This window comes from Nycticebus coucang, chromosome 21 (assembly GCF_027406575.1).
Source record: "Nycticebus coucang isolate mNycCou1 chromosome 21, mNycCou1.pri, whole genome shotgun sequence".
Lineage (NCBI taxonomy): Eukaryota > Metazoa > Chordata > Mammalia > Primates > Lorisidae > Nycticebus > Nycticebus coucang.
The window spans coordinates 7,751,386-7,768,856 of record NC_069800.1 but is presented as its reverse complement, the minus strand read 5'-3'; the positions used below and the strand labels follow the sequence as shown (position 1 = coordinate 7,768,856).

The following is a 17,471-nucleotide window of genomic DNA, read 5'->3' as shown; positions in this document are numbered from 1 at the left end:
GGCACTGAAGGGAGGACGCGGGAAGGATGGCTAGAGAGGGAGGACACGGGAAGGATGGCTTGGGACTGAGAGAGCGAGATGGAGGATGCAGAAAGGATGGCTCGAGAGAGAGGACGCGGGAAGGATGGCTCAGGACTGAGGACGCGAGATGCAGGATGCAGAAAGGATGACTCGAGAGGGAGGATGTGGGAAGGATGGCTCGGGACTGAGGACGCGAGATGCAGGATGCAGAAAGGATGGCTTGAGAGGGAGGACGCGGGAAGGATGGCTCGGGACTGAGGACGGGAGATGGAGGATGCAGAAAGGATGGCTCGAGAGGGAGGACGCGGGAAGGATGGCTCGAGAGGGAGGACACGGGAAGGATGGCTTGGGACTGAGAGAGCGAGATGGAGGATTGAGAAAGGATGGCTCGAGAGGGAGGACGCGGGAAGGATGGCTTGGGACTGAGGACGCGAGATGCAGGATGCAGAAAGGATGACTCGAGAGGGAGGACGAGGGAAGGATGGCTCGGGACTGAGGACGCGAGATGCAGGATGCAGAAAGGACGGCTCGAGAGGGAGGACGCGGGAAGAATGGCACAGGACTGAGAGAGCGAGATGGAGGATGCAGAAAGGATGGCTCGAGAGGGAGAACGCGGGAAGGATGGCTCGGGACTGAGGACGCGAGATGGAGGATGCAGAAAAGATGGCTCGAGAGGGAGGACGCGGGAAGGATGGCTCGAGAGGGAGGACACGGGAAGGATGGCTTGGGACTGAGAGAGCGAGATGGAGGATGCAGAAAGGATGGCTCGAGAGGGAGGACGCGGGAAGAATGGCACAGGACTGAGAGAGCAAGATGGAGGATGCAGAAAGGATGGCTCGAGAGGGAGAACGCGGGAAGGATGGCTCGGAACTGAGGACGTGAGATGGAGGATGCAGAAAGGATGGCTCCAGAGGGAGGACGCGGGAGGATGGTGCAGGACGGAGGACATGGGAAGGATGTCCCTGGACGGAGGACGCCGGAAAGATGGTGCTGGATGGAGTATGTGGGAAGGTTGGCGGGGGAGGGAGGATGCGGGAAGGACCACGCGGAAAGAAGGCAGGGGACTGAGGACTCAGGAAGGATGGCACGCGATATAGGACACCCTTACGATGGCGCGTGAGGCAGGACGCGGGAAGGACGGCACAGGACCAAAAGCGCGAGATGGAATATGTGGAAAGTATGGCACTGAAGGAAGGACGCAGAATGATGGTTCGGGACTGAGGACGCCAGAAGGATGGCGTGGGACGGAGGGCGCGGGATGGAGGTCGCGAGTAGCATGGCTCTGCACTGATAGTGAGGAACAGAGGGCCCAGGAAAGAGACTAGGGGGAGGATGGGGAGGGAAGGAAGGCACTGGCAGCAGCTCTAGGGCCTCGACATCTCTTGGAACCTGTCCACACTCCCAGAGGTTCGAGTCACAGAAGACCAGCCCTGATGGCCCTTGGAGCCTCTTCCTTTAGGACCTTCCATCACCTCCAGCCAGGGAGGGACCTTCACTGTCATGAACACAACTGGCAAGAGAGAAAAGGGTGCTGGTAAGGTGTGGCTGAGGCTCTCAGGCCAAGACACAGCTCCAGTGAAATCGGCCTCTTCGGGGACAGGCACCAGTCTGGAGGCAACAGAGCTGTGACTGCCTTTCAACCCTCTGGCCTGTACCCCAGTAGCCCTCCTCCCTTCTCACACTCCTGCCTTGCCAGGTATGATGCTGGCTGAATGCCAGACCCTTTCCAGGCAGCCACAGCTGTGGAAGTTGGTTTGGGGACATATGCTTGAGAAACCGGGTGGTGACCTCAGTCTGAGTGCAGAAGCTTAGGCTCTAGTGTTGAATGGAGGGGGCACTGGTTAAGCAGAAGCGGAAACTGCGCAGCACTGCCCAGACTCTGAGTGGGGCTGGCCTTGGTTTCCACATCTGCCTTGGGAAGGCAGCCCCCAGGCCCTGTGGTTCTCGGAGGGTGGGTGCAGTCCCTGAGCTGGAGCTCAGAGGAAAAGAGCAGGCTCTTGGATGGAGAACATCCCTCCTCCTATACCCCATGGTCAGAGGCAGGAAATGAGACGAAGCTTCCCCTTCCATAAAAGGTAGAAAGCTCCCTGATACTAGGGCTGTGCAAGCTTTGTGTCTGTGAGCTGGAGCAGCATGGATTGCTAGCCACCCCCTCTCTACTGGGGGGAGGAGGAGGCCCAACCTTCACCTGCCTTCACAGTGCCCCTAGATCCCACCCACCCTCCCTGTGAGCATGGGTGGGTGGGAAATGCCTGGCTCAGGTGTTGTTCTACACCCTGCTGATCACAGAATCCACTTCCCGCATGGCCACCCAGGGCCTGACAATGTCAGCTAGGACACCTTCACCTTCTGTCTATGCTCTCTCTTCCAGGTCTTGCAGATTATGGTCATCTCCACACCCTAGTCATGTACCCAGGCCATGCCATTTACTTTTTGGCCCCCTCTTTCAAGCAGAAGCAACAGCGTGCAGCTCCCTCCACAGCTGCATTCAAATCCCTAAGCCATGGGCACACTTGCCACCAGTGGTTGGGGCTGGCCAGGGCCAGCATGCTGGGCAAGGAGGAGGCAGAAAACCAGGGCACAGCAGAGAGTGACAGCATGAATGAGGAGAAGGGGGAGCGCCCAGAGGCCTGGAAGGGATTTCAAGGCAGCTGGGCCAAGCCAGCCCAGGCCACAGGACCGCTGGAGGCACATCTGGGAGAGCCGTACCCAGCTGAGAGGAGCCACATGAAGATGCCAGCCCTGCCTGCAGGTCACCACATCTAGTGCTTGTTGCAGCCCAAGGCAAAATGGAGTTCCTCCTGATCATGGACTTTATGGTGACACTTACTCCAATTAAGCCTAGACTATGGTTTTTCTTTTCTTTCCTGATAATTTGTGAACTCTTTATTTAGTACATCTTTTTTTTTAATTGCCCTGTTTTGTTCAAAGTAAATAAACAAGGATGTAGTTGAGTAACTTATCTTGAGTATTGTGGTATGAATAGCATTTTAGTCATTCGACACTAATGAAGTACAAATAACATTTTGTATTTATGAATGACAAAAAAATCAAAATAAATATGTAAAGGTCATTCCTTATATAAGAATTTTAGATCATATATCCAGAGAGAACATTAAAATAAAACCTTTAACACCACTCATGAAATAATGGATTTAGGCAGTGATCACCAAGGAATATTTAAACAGGTAAAAGCTGGATGGAGAAACTAAAACTAATTCACCAATCATGTTGAATCAATTGATCAGTCTTGCCCATATGGGACAATCATATATATTATATAACCTCTTAAAAAGATGCTTTAGGGCGGCACCTGTGTCACTCTAGTTGTGTTAAAGGCTTTATTTATTATAAATGTACACTGATTTATTTGTGGGTGGAATGACATATGGTGGTTGTAAGGAGTGGAATAAAGGAAACCCAAGTGGCAAAAGTTGATGGAAATTTAGTATACTGTTATCACTCAGTTGTATGTGATTTAAAATTTTTATATTCAAATATTAACATACTAAACTATTTCTTTGAACACACAGAAGACATTTCCATCAAACTGATATGTTAGAAAATGCCATAAAGGACAGATAATATGTTGAATGGCAAATCTGGATTCTAATTGGCCATCATTGTTACAGTTTCAATCCCACAAGATGAGCTTTAACAAAAATAAATGCCATAGCAAATGTTCAGAATGAAAGAAAGCTTACTTCTTTGCAATATATGAGAGAGAACTCACAATGCTGATATGAAAACAATTTCACAGCATCTGTGATTGAAGACATGTTTCAAATCGTGGATGCAAACAACTCATTTTTTTTGTTCTCATTTCATAATAACAGGCTAGGATTGCTTAGTTCTACAATTTTTGTTATAAAAATAAACAGGCTTGTAAATTCTATTTTTATGCTTACCTGTGATGAAACAGAATATATAGGCAAGGTTTGTGTGTTGTCTTAACATGCAAGTCACTATTGCTCATCAATACTAGCTGTAGTATACTTTGACAACCATGGTGGATACTCAGTTAGGTAGAAGGCTCTGCTGTGCAGTGGCTGGCTGTGTTATTCTTATTTTTATTTTCTATCTTTTTTTTCCTTTTTGTTGTTGTTTTGGCCGGGGCTGTACTTGTGCTTGAACCCGCCACCCCTGGTATACAGGGTGGGTGCCCTACTCCTTGAGCCACAGGTGCCACCCCTGGCTGTGTTATATATATATACACACACACACATATATACATATATATATATAAATTCATAGCTGTGTACATTAATGCAATCATGGGGTACAATGTGATGGTTTTATATACAAATTGAAATGTTTTCATCAAACTTGATAACATAGCCTTCATAGCATTTTCTTAGTTATTGTGTTAAGACATTTATATTTTACACCTAGTAAATTTCACATGTACCCTTGTAAGAAGCACGGTAATTGTGGTCCCACCAATTACTCTCCCTCCCCCCTTTCTCCCCCCTCACCTCTCTCTCTCCTTTTCCCTTCCTCCTGGGCTATAATTGGGTTATAGCTTTCATAAGAAAGCTATTAAATAGGTTTCATCAAATAATTTGAGTACATTGTTACTTTGATACAATGAATATATTGGACACTTTTGCTTTCATTCTTGAGATACTTTGCTAAGAAGAATATATTCCAGCACCATCCATGTAAACATGGAAGAGGTAAAGTCTACATCCTTCTTTAAGGCTGCCTAATATTCCATGGTGTACATATACTGAAATTTATTGCTCAATTAATGGGTCCATGGGTACTTGGGTTTCTTTTATGACTTAGCAATTAGGAATTGGGCTGCAATAAACTTTCTGATACATAGATCTTTTTTATAATGTGATTTTTGGTCTTCTGGATATACACCTAGTAGATTCTTGGTAGAATCGAATGGCAGGACTATTTTTAGATCTGTAAGTGTTCTCCAAACATCTTTGCAAAAGGTTCCTATTAGTTCGCATTCCCACCAGCAGTTCGAAAGTGTTCCCTTTTATCTACATCCATGCCAGCATCTCTGGTTTCAGGATTTTCTGATGGGGGCTAATCTTACTAGAGTTAGATGATATCTCAAAATAGTTTTGATTTGGTATTTCTCTGATGATTATGGATGATGAGCATTTTTTCATATGTCTGTAGGCCATGCACCTCTCTTCTTCAGAGAAGTTTCTCTTCAAGTCCTTTGCCCACCCTGAGATGGGATCATTTGGTCTTTACCTGCTAATACATTTGGGTTCTCTGTGGATTCTGGTTATTAAACCTTTGTCAGAGACATACTTACAAATATCTTCTCCTATTCTGAGGGCTGTCTGCTTTCTTGACTTACTGTGTTTTTGGCTGTGCAGAAGCTTTTTAATTTGATCAGGTCCTAGTAGAGTATTTTTGATGCTGCTTCAATTGCCCTGGGGGTCCTCCTCAGAAAATATTCGCCCAGACCGATTTCTTCAAGCGTTTCCTTGCAATTTCCTCTAGTATTTTTAGTTTCATGTCTTAAGTTTAAATCTTTAATCCAGTGAGAGTCGATCTTAATTAATGGTGAGAGGTGTGGGTCCCAATTCAGTCTTCTACACGTCACCAGCCAGTTCACACATCACTGTTTGTTAAATGGGGAATCTTTTCCCCAGTGAGTGTTTTTAATTGGCTTGTCAAAGATCAAACAACAGTAAATAGGTTCATCTCTTGGGTCTCTATTCTGTTCCATATATCTACCTCTCTGTTTTTGTGCCAGTACCATGCTGTTTTGATCACTATCAATTTATAGTATACTCTGAGGTCTGGTAGCGTAATTCCTCTTGCTTTGTTTTTACTTCTAAGTAATGTGTTGACTATTACAGGTTTTATTCTGATTGCATAATAAAACAAAGTATTTTTTTTGACATCTTTAAAGTATGATAGTGGAGCTTTAATAGGGATTGCATTAAAATTATATATTGCTTTGGGTGGTATGGACGTTTTAACAATGTTGATTCTTCCCAGCCATGAGCATGTATGTTTTTCCATTTGTTAGCATCTTCAGTTATTTCTTTTCTTAGAGTTTATAGAGACATTTCATGTCATTTGGTAGGTACCCACCCAAATATTTCATCTTCTTTGGCACTACTATGAATGGAATAGAGTCCTTGACTGTTTTTCCAGCTTGACTATTGTTGGTATATATAAAGGCTATAGATTTATGATTGTTGATTTTGAAACCTGAGATGCTACTGTATTCCTTGATCACTTCTAAAAGTTTTGTAGTAGAATCCTTGGTGTTTGCACATATACAATCATGTCATCTGCAAAAAGTGAAAATTTGATCTCTTCTGACCCTATATGGATACCCTTGATCACCTTTTCTTCTCTAATGGTGAATGGCTAAGACTTCCATTACAATGTGAAAAAGCAGTGAAGACAATGGGCAACCTTGCCTGGTTCCTGATTTGAGTAAAAATGGTTTAAATTTAACTTCATTGAATACAATACTGACTGTGGGTTTGCTGTCGATGGCCAGTATCAGTTTAAGAAAAGTCACTTCTGTACCAATTTTATTAAGTGTTCTGATCATGAAAGGATGCTGGATATTATGAAAAGCTTTTTCAGCATCAATTGAGAGAATCATGTGTTCTTTGTGTTTTAATTTGTTTATGTGATGAAAATCTATTTATAGATTTACATATATTGAACCAGTCTTGAGACCCTGGGATAAAACCCACTTGGTCATGTTGTATAATGTGTTTGATGTGTTGCTGGATTCTGTTTGTTAGGATCTTGTTTAGTATTTTCACATCAATATTCTTTAGTTATACAGGTTTATAATTTTCTTTTACTGTTGGGTTTTTTCCTGGTTTGGGGATCAAGGTGATGTTTGCTTCATAGAATGTGTTGGGTAGTATTTCTTTTTTTTCTACATATTGGAAAAGGTTTAGTAATATAGTTACCAGTTCCTCTTTAAAAGTTTGCTACAATTCTGATGTGAAACCATCTGGTCCTGGGCTTTTCTTTTTAGGGATACTTTGTATAGTTGATGCTACTTCAGAACTTGATATAGGCCTGTTGAACATTTCCACTTGATTCTGGCTAAGTCTTGGAAGGTAGTGTGCTTCCAAGTATTGGTCAATTTCCTTCGAATATTCATAATTCTAAGAATAAAGTTTCTTGTAATATTCATTAAGGATTTTTTGAATTTCTGAGGAGTCTGTTGTTATTTCATCATTACCATTTCTGATAGATGAAATTAGAGATTTTACTCTTTTTTTTTTTCTTGGTTAAGTTAGCCAGAGGTTTCTCTATTTTATTGATGTTTTCAAAAAACCAACTTTTTGATTTATTGATCTATTGTATAATTCTTTTGTTTTCAATTTCATTTAATTCTGCTCTAATTTTTGTTATTTCCTTTCTTCTACTGGGTTTGAGTTTGGAATGTTTTTCCATTTCCAATTGCTTGAGATGTCCCATTAAGTTGTTAAATTACTCTGTTTATGTTCTCTTGAGGAAGGCTTGCAATGCTATAAATTTCCCTCTTAGGACTGCCTTTGCGGTACCCCAGAGGTTCTGATAATTCATGTCTTCACTGTCATTTTGTTCCAAAAATTTGGTAATTTCCCTGTTAATCTCATTTATGACTCAGTTATTATTCACCATAAGGTTACTTAGCTTCCATGTTTTTGTATGAGTGTGCAGATTCCTTTTGTTACTGAGTTCAACTTTTATTCCATGGTGGTCTGAGAAGATGCAAGGAATCATTTCTATTCCTTTAAATTTACTGAGTTTAGACTTGTGACCTAAGATGTGATTGATTTTGGAGTATGTTCTGTGGGCTGATGAGAAGAATGTGTATTCAGTTTTGTTGGGATGAAATGTTCTGTAGATGTATGTTAAATCAAAATGTTCAATGGTTAATTTTAAATCTAAAATTTCATTGCTCAGCTTCTTATTGGAGGATCTATCCAACACTGTCAAAGAGTGTTATAATTTCCAACTATTATGGAGCTGGAGGAAATCAAGTTGCTCGTGTCTCTTAGAGTTTCTCTTATAAATTGAGGCACATTCTGGTTGAGTGCATAAATATTAATAATTGAAATTTCATCCTATTGAATATTACCCTTAACAAATGTGAAGTGAACATTCTTAACCTTCTTTATTTTTGTTGGTTTAAAGGCTATTGTATCTGCAAATAGAATTGCAACACTTGCTTTTTTCTGATTTCCATTTGCCTGAAATATAGAGGATCATCCCTTCACCCTGAGGCTATATTTATCTTTTAAGGTAAGATGAGATTCTTGTATGCAGTAGATATCTGAGCTGAGTTTTTGTGTCCAGTCAGCCAACCTGTGCCTCTTTAGAGGACAATTTAAGCCATTCACATTAATGGAGAATATTGATAAGCACAGTAGAATTTGGGGTATTGAGTTTTTCAATAGTCCAGTGGACATTTTTAATCCTTTTGTCACTGTGGATGTTGGAGTTTGATCAAACGTTTCTGAGTGAGTTTACTTTTGTATTGGAGGATTGTGCTTGTCATTATGAAGGATAGGTCTGAGAATGACCTTGAGAGCTGGTTTAGTTATGGCAAATTTCTTCAACATGTGAATGTCATTAAAGTATTTATTTTCTCCATCGTAAATGAAATTCAGTTTAGCTGGATACAGGATCCTGGGTTGAAAGTTATTTTGTTTTAGGAGAATAAAAGTCGATGACCACCCTCATCTAGCTTGAAAATTTTTAGCAGAGAGAACTGCAGTCATTCTAATATTCTTCTCTTTGCAGGTTACAGTTTTCTTATGTCTGGCTGCTTTCAGAATTTTCTCCTTCATATTAACTTCAGTGAAGTTAATTATGATGTGCTGGGGGATGTCTTATTCAGGTTGAGTTGTGCTGGGGTTCTGAAACTGTCTGCTATCTGAATTTCAGAATCTCTTGGCATGTCTGGAAAATTCTCTTTCATAATTTCATGGAGAAGAGTCTCTGTGCCTTGCAAAGCCACTTCTTCACTTTCAGGGATTCCTATGAGTAGAATATTAGTTTTCTTTGAATTATCCCAGAACTCTCTGAGAGAATGATTCGTTTTTGCTCTCCATTTCTCTTCCTCTTGGAGAGTTTGAAAGTGTTCAAAAGCTTTATCTTTGATGTCAGAAATCCTTTCTTCTGCTTGCTCCACTCTGTTACTGAGGGATTCTACTGTATTTTTTAGATTTTTGAGGGCTGCAAATTCTTGTCTCAGTATGTCAAAATCTTTGGTGACTTTGTCTTTAAATTCCTTGAATTCTTGAGACAACTTTTGAATAACTCCTAGAATTTCTAATTCCAACTTTTCCTCCATTCTATTAATCTTGTTTGCAGTCCAAATTCTGAATTCGTTTTCTGACATCTTGGCCGTCTGTTTATGAATGGGATCTTCAGTTGTGTTTGCCATATTTTTTCTTGTGGGGGTTGATCTACTCTGGTTGTTGATGTTACCAGAGTTTTTTTTTTTTGCTGTTTCCACCCCATGATTATTTTACACCATTTGACTAGATGAGCAGATAAAGAGAAGTTGGGTTGGGGGCTCCAGGAATAGTGCTTAACCAGCCCTTTGCCCAAAAGCTTTTACTAGTATCTGTGTCTTTTTCCTTGGAGCTTTGCCAATGACCCATGCAGTGATATGGCCTGAGCAACTGGGGACCTACTTGCTGTGGTGGGGCTAAGTGACTCTGTCTTCTTTTCAGCTGGGCTCTGTCCTACCCTAGTGAATAAGTAACTCTGGGTTGAAGTCTCAGCTCTGGAGATATACCAGCAATTAATTCACCCCCCCACACACACACACAGACAACAATTGGAACATGAAAATCAAACCTTCCTACAACTACAAACCCAGGGTACCACTTGGATAGTCCTCGGGCGATTGGCCCAGTTCAAGAGGTCCAAATCAATTGTCTCAGTCAGCACCTGTCTCAAGTGGGAGTGTTCAAAAGGTCTCTGGCAACTAGATTGCAGGGGTCTACTGGCAACTCAAATACAACTTGCTCTGGTGCTCTGTGAGATCAGGAGGACCCACCCAGGAAATATATTAGTCTGGGATGTTGAAGCCTCCTTCCCCCTCTTGCACCTCTGTCACACTCAGTCACTGATAACCACACAGAGCTTTGACACAGTTCCCTCCAATGAGCTAATACTCCAGGAAGTTGCACCTGCAAGAATTACAGGGAGATCTATGTATTCTCAGCCAGGCTGCTGCTCTCTGCCAGTATCCAGCAGGTGGAGGTGAAGCCTGACAACCTCAAGTGCTTAATGGAGGCTGTTAACTCAGTTTCAGCCCTGCCCCTGATTGATGTTACTGACAGAACAGAACAACTTCGCAGAATTTGTTTCTGTCCCACCTATCTTTCCCTGCAGAAGAGACACTGTTTGAGTTTGTAAAACCTGTGACTCAGGCCCTGTCTGTGCCGCTGCCCTGTCTCGACTGCAGTTTGTGTTGGAGTGGCACAGTTAGCTGTCAGTTCCAGCCTCTGCCTGTCCTCCTTTGTCTCAGCTAATGATCCCCTGAGGGCTGGATGCATCATATTCACAGTTTAGCGGTCCTCTGGGTCAGCCCTGCCCTGAGAATCTGCCAGCTTTGCGTGCATATATTCTAGTCCCCAGCTCCACCCAGGCTGGTACTGCCTCAGCCAAACTCTTTACTCATGGGGCCTGCATTTCAGTTCCAGATCTGTTATGCCAGTGATTTCCATGGGAGAAGATGCCCGGCCTCCTCTGGTTGTCCAGAAAGACAAGGAGTGTGACTCCGGAATATCCAGGGGTGAGCCCTATTGTTGCCACTGCGACACCTGCTCTGTGCCTCTGGGCACTGCTGCTCCTCTATGGTTCCCTCTCAGCTGACTGTCCTCTTCTTACTCACATGCTGCAGAATCAGCACTGACTAGCATAGTCCATGCCTTGTCCACAACTTTCAAGAAAATAACCAAGAATCTGGAATCCTGGGGGACAGGCCTCCAGACCTCTGAGTGAGAGTGAAGGGGAGTGCTGGGAGTTCAGAAGAGGTAATAACACAGATAGAGAATATATACAGTTTTATATAGTTTTATGCCTGGGAGGAGAGTGCCATGGCACCCTAGTTGGGGAAATAGGTCCAGTTTTAAGAGGGTCTCTCCCGTGGGATGGGAGGACTTTTGAGCTCTACCCGCTTGTTTGTATGAAGTACTGTGAGCCATTCTCATAGGGAAGGGGACTCCCATCCACTCGAAGATGGATTTTGTACATTTTGTTTGTATCTTTGGGGTCACCGCTCACCTCAGCAGGGTTGATGTGCATTCTTTAACCTTCTCTCTTGGCTCAGCTCTAATCCTCCAGGTTACTTGCTAAACTTCTGTCCTTTAACTGTCCTCTGGATAAGAGCCTCTGTGGAAATCTGGCTTCAGTCAGCCATCTTGCCTCCCCCCTACCCCCAAAGTGAAAGGTTCTTAATCTAAGGAAGAAAGATTATTGCAAGGCACAAAACAAAGGAAAATGGAATCCCCATTCTGTAGAAATCATGTGGTCTTTATTTCCACCAGGATGCAGGTGGGGTGGAATCAAGAAAGGAATTCCACATGTGGATTGTGGTGGATGGGGAGGTAAAGGCTAGTGAATTTTATTTTCCTTTAACTCTCACTTTATTTTGAAAATTTACTCTATTAGATATTAGGCCGGTCTCAGAGACTCACACCTGTAATGTGCTTTTTTTTTTTTTTTATCCAGTCTCACTATGTCACCCTCAGTAGGTTGCTGTAGCATCGCAGCTCACAGCAAACTCAAACGTTTGGGCTTGAGCCATCTTCTTGCCTCAGTCTCTATGCAGCTGGGACTACAGGAGATTGCCACAATGCCCACTTAATATTTCTATGTTTAATAGAGATGGGGTCTCACTTTTTGCTTACTCTGGTCTTGAACCCTAGAACTCAGGTGATTCACCTGTCTCAGCCTCTCACAGAAGCTAGTATTAAATGCTAAGCCAACATGCCTCGCTTAGATGCATGGAAATGTAAAATGTTAAATTCAAGAGAGCTTCTTCCAGTAAAGTCCCAAGGGCCTCACTTAGCTGATCAACTTACTCTCAGAGCACTAATATTTCATGTCTTCTCTCCTTTATTACTCCTAGCTTGTTTTCTTCCACATCTCCTTATTCCAATAAATATAATTCCAAAAAAGAAATGGCCAAAGTTTGTTTTCTTTATTTGACTTCTTGATATTTAATTTTTCCATCCTTCTTCCTTTTGGAAGCCTTTCTATTTAATGTTGCTTAGGGATTTTTCGGACTTCTAAGAATATAGTGCTTATTCAGAATAATCAGGACACTCAGTAAATAGGTTTTATTAATAATCAATAAAGATTAGAAAAGCAATAGGTTATAGTTGTTAAGGAAAACACACATGTGGATACACACACACACACGCAGTTAGACATTTGTGTTTATACACACAGAGCTTCACTGGAAGAATAAATAAACATCAGCACCATGGGTCATTTCTGATGACCCAAAGGGTCAAGCCAGAGCATTTAGAAAGGGGAGTCCCTTTCTTTTATTTTCTTTCTTTCTTTATTTTTTTTTTTTGAGACAGTTTCACTTTGTTGCACTTTGTTGAGTGTTGTGGCCTCACAGTTCAAAGCAACCTCAAACTCTTAGGCTCAAGGAATTGCCTTGCCTAAGCCTCCACAGTAGCTGGGACTATAGGTGCCTGCCACAATGCCTGGGTGGTTTTTTTGTTTTTTTTTTTTCCTTTGTTTAGAGATGGAGGCTCACTCTTTCTCAGGCTGGTCTCAAACTCATTATCTTGAGCAGTCCACCCACCTCAGCCTCTGAGAGTGCTGGCATTATAGGTAGAAGACACCATGCCCAGATTTGGGAGGTTCTTCCTTACCATTTTCTTTAAATTTTTATTTTTAACTTGTGGTATAATTTAAGCCTACTTTTATGACTTTTAATTTTATATCTTTATGATGCATGATTTCTTAAAAATTAAAAAATAGGGTGGCGCCCGTAGCTCAGTGGGCAGGGTGTCGGTCCCATGTACCAAGGGTGGCTGGTTCAAACCTGGCCCCGGCCTAATTGCAACAAAAAAATAGCCGGGCATTGGGTCAGATGCCTGTAGTCCTAGCTACTTGGGAGGCTGAGGCAAGGGAATCACCTAAGACCAGGAGTTAGAGGTTGTTGTAAGCTTTGTCACGCTATGGCAATCTACCAAGGGCAATAAAGTAAAACTCTATCTTTACAAAAAAAATAAAATAAATAACAAAAGACCCACAATTTTTCAGTACCAAGGAAGGGCAAGTAAATAATAACAAGATGAAAGCAGGGCCAAGCATTCCCTGGCACTGTGGGCCCTGTTCCTACAGAACCAAACACTTTCAGGGACCCTGGGAGATATGCTAATTTACAGAAGGAAAATGCCTGCAGACCAGCTTGATTTATATCTGTATCTATGACTATGTGTTTGAAAATATGTTTTTAATAATTTTTGAACAGAGGAAGGACCCACAGAGGTAAAAGTGCATGTGAAGGTGATATGATTGGTGGCAACTTGGCAGTGGTATAGAAGATCCTCAGTGGAATTGTGCTGAGGGAGAGAATCCTGACCTCAAAAGGTGTATGCCATAGGATACCATTTCTAAATTCTAGAAAACGGAAAGCAACAGGGACAGAAATTAGATCAGTGCTCATGTAGGGCAGCATTAGGGAAGGAATCTGAGAAACAATCAGAAAGGGCCGTCCAGAGGCCTTTGTAGCAGTGAGGTTCTTTATATTGATTGTGGGAATGTTTTCCAGGGAGCATAAAATACCCAAGTGTGTCTAATTGCACACATTAAATATGGTCACATGATTGTGCATTAGTTATCCTATGGTTAGAAGAGACTAAGAGGGTACAGCCAAGAGAACAGGTACGGATGCTGCAAACTCACACAAGGGTGACATGGATCTGGGACATCCTGGAATCAGGAAGAGGATGGATGAGCTGGAACTGCCACCTCAAAACTTCCTTGAACTTCCTTACAAAAAGATTCTGTATATCAAGCTAATAAGGAGCAGGGTTTTCTGTTTCCTTGGGGACACTTTTTCTAGAAATAGATTGCTGTGAATAACAGAAAAGGTGGAGCTTCCACTCCCAGGTGGCACCTGTGGGTTCTGCTGTGTCCATGGTGGCAGCAGCAACAGCAGCAGAAGCCACAGGCCAGGCCTGAGCAGCAGCTGCTGGGTATACACCCTCTTGGGGGGTGAAAAGGAAGTTTTTGTCTCACTACCCCGTGGGCCTGGAGCACTGTGGGTGCACCCAGGCTGCTGTCATAGGACTGACAGAAATAATCAGCCTCATTGTCACTCTGGAGTCCCGTGATGGTCAGGAAGCCTGAGCTGCTAGACTTGCAGGCAGAGAATCTGTCAGGGACCCCTGAGGATCTATTGCTGTTACCATAGATGATGGATTTAGGGGCTGTTCCCTGGAGCTGCTGGTACCAGGATCAGATAGAGAGAAGAGTTAATATTAATTAGAGATTCCTCATTTTGTGGACCAGCTGAGTGTTACTACTTTAGGTGTTATGTTGAGTAGTCTTCAGCCAAAACTTGAGCCTAATAAAATGGCAGTATAGAATTAGAGTCAGTGATTCTGAATTAGGATGAAAATAAATCATATGTGGAGAGTCTGTGACCACCATGGTGTCCTATGAAAGCATCTGATTTACACTAGAGGCATGGCCAAAGGACTGCCATTGGTGCCACTATGCCTATGGCTGAGATTTGTGGATGTGCTACTTTTCAGCACAAGGTCAGTGAAAATGCAGAAAGTATTTTTTCCTTTTTAACACACCCAGACTGTACCCCATGTTGGCAGCCTGTGCTTCAATGAGTCCCTACTTCTCCAGCTTGGGTTCTTTTTGAAAAATTTTTAGGAGAAAAAGAAAAACACATAAAACTTATCATCTTAACCCTTTTTAAAATGTACCATTCAGTAGTGTTAATACTGTTAAGTTGTCCAGAATATTTTTGTCTTGCAAAACTTCATACCCATTACATTCTATAAATCTGACTACTTTAGATACCTGATATAAGTGGAATCATACAGTATTTGTCTATTCGTCACCGGCCTATTTCACTTAGCATAATGTTGAAGATTCCTCCAGCCTATAGCATGAGACAGGGTTTCCTTCCTTTTTAAGACTAAATATTATTGCATTGTATGTATATACTATATATTTTTTATCCATTCATCTGAGGATGGACATTTAGGTTGTTTCTCTGTGAACATGCTTAGGTAAATATATCTTTGAGATCGTACTTTCAGTATTTTTGGATGGAGTCAGAAATGGTGTTGCTGGATCATATGAGAATTCTGCGAGGGACCACCGTACAGTTTTCCACAGCAGATGCACCATTTTTTCATTCCCACCAACAGTCCATAGGGTTCTAATTTCTCTACAACTATGTCAACACTTGGTATTTCCTGTTTGTTTGTTTGTTCTTATAGGAGCCATCCTAATAAGTGTGAGATGATCGTCACTGTGGCCTTGGTTTACCATGTGATGTTGAGCACCTCTTCATCTTTCCATATACTTATTCGCATTTGTAGACCATCTTTGGAAAAATGTCCTTTCGGGTGATTTTTCCATTTCATAATAAGGTTATTTGTGTTTTTGTTGTTGATGTTGTTTATACAGGGTGGACGTAAATTTTGTGTGGAATTTACTACATTAAACTATCTTAAATTGCACAGGACTGTAATGTCCACCTGTATATGATTTTAAAATATTTTATCTCATTCTGTAAATTGTCTTTTCATTTTGTTGACCATGTCCCGTGACGCACAGACATTTTAAATTTGGATGTTGCCCCTAATTTTGATTTTATTTGGTGGCCTTTTGGTGTCATATCCAGGAATTCATTGCCAATGTGAATCAACATCAGCCTGCTGGTTATGGTCTCATTTTTACCTGAATGTGAGACATTAACTCAAAATTCTAAAGTGCACTCTAGGGAGAGAAGTTAGAGTTAAGTTATGAACTTTGTGACAGTCAATCTGGTGCCATGCTCACTGCCAGGGGAGGTGCTAGAAAGACAAGAATCCTGGGAGAAGGTCAGTGCAGATTTGAGCAGGCTGGTGGGAAGCGGTCGTGCAACTCCATCACAAAGCAGGGACCCAAACATCAGGTATGTTGGATTTCAGTAAGACATTTCATTTCATCTGATGCCTTTTCAGCATTTGTCGAAGTTGGAGGCTACAAGAGTTTTACGGAGAAGTACATGAATGCCATCCCATCCATAGTGAAGGGGGACAACCTGACAATCAATGCCAGCTGCTACGCTCCTCGGGCAGACTCCTTCCACTTATCCCGAGATCCTGCCATGGCGGATGTTCCATGTCTGGGAATGACATTCAGAGCACCCATTACAGCTCTGTGGTACTGGTGCACGGATCAGATGAAGTGTGTGTGTGCACACATGTGTGGGAATGCATTTGCTTATGCTGTTCTTTCCTGTAGAAAAAAAGAATTAGTTTCTATTGTGTACACACACATCAGTTAAACACTCAAACATTTCTACATGGCTTTTTTTTTATTTAATGAAAAATAGCTGCCTGGTACCTCACTCTCTACCCTATTTCTTGTCTCTCGGATGCAGACACTTTCAACTCTTTCAATTAGGTTATTGACATTTATTCACATTTTCTAAATCCCTGTGCTCAGTGTGTGGTCTGTGACCATCAGCAAGGACGTCACCTTGAAGATCATTAGGAATAAACACTTTCAGAACCTATGACTCTGTCCAGAACCATTGAATCAGGATTTGCTCCTTAACTTGATCCTCAAGTGAGTCCAATAAGTGCCTGTGTTGCTGCCCTTTGGTTTCCAGTTTTAGGATTTCTCTGCTGGCTTCCCTCGGTGAGCCGTGAGGGCTCAGGTCTCTTACAACCTTCCATTCTCACTTCCACACGAGCACATCTCCTGCCTCCCACCCTCTTGATATATCTTCATCAGAATTTTGTGACTTCTTCAATGAAATTCACAACAGAGCCACAGGACATGATCTGTTTTTTTGTGTGTCTGTCTGTTTTCTTTTAGCTTTTTAGAATATTTTCCATGGTATGTATTCTCCCTAATTTTTTGTTTTAAAATTTCTTACTAATTTTTAATCATTAAACACCACACCCTAAAAGTATTTCCCTTAATACTTGTAAGCACACCAAGTACTCCACAAACTCTTTTGCTCATTTTCTCTGGGAGCCTCTTTCCTCTCTGTTTTGTGCCCTGCTCTGCCCACGACCCCTTCACTACTATCTTTGGGAAGCCTTTTGCCTCACTCTTGAGTTAAATCTTCTTTTTTTAGCATCCCATGTGATTTTTTTTCTTGGTTTATTCCCTCTTTGGGAGCAATTGATACATCTAGTATTTTTCTGAGATTGGTGTTATCATGGGAGGTCAATTTATTGTGGATTTGCATATTTGAGAATGTCTTCATTCTAACCTTTCCT

The 17,471-nt window shown here is 42.2% G+C and overlaps 1 pseudogene; it reads left to right on the top strand.

Moving 5' to 3' along the window:
* Positions 1 to 1,130: 1,130 nt before the first annotated feature.
* LOC128574204 (solute carrier family 5 member 4-like) overlaps positions 1,131 to 17,471 on the top strand; it is a 33,801-nt pseudogene continuing 17,460 nt past the window's right edge.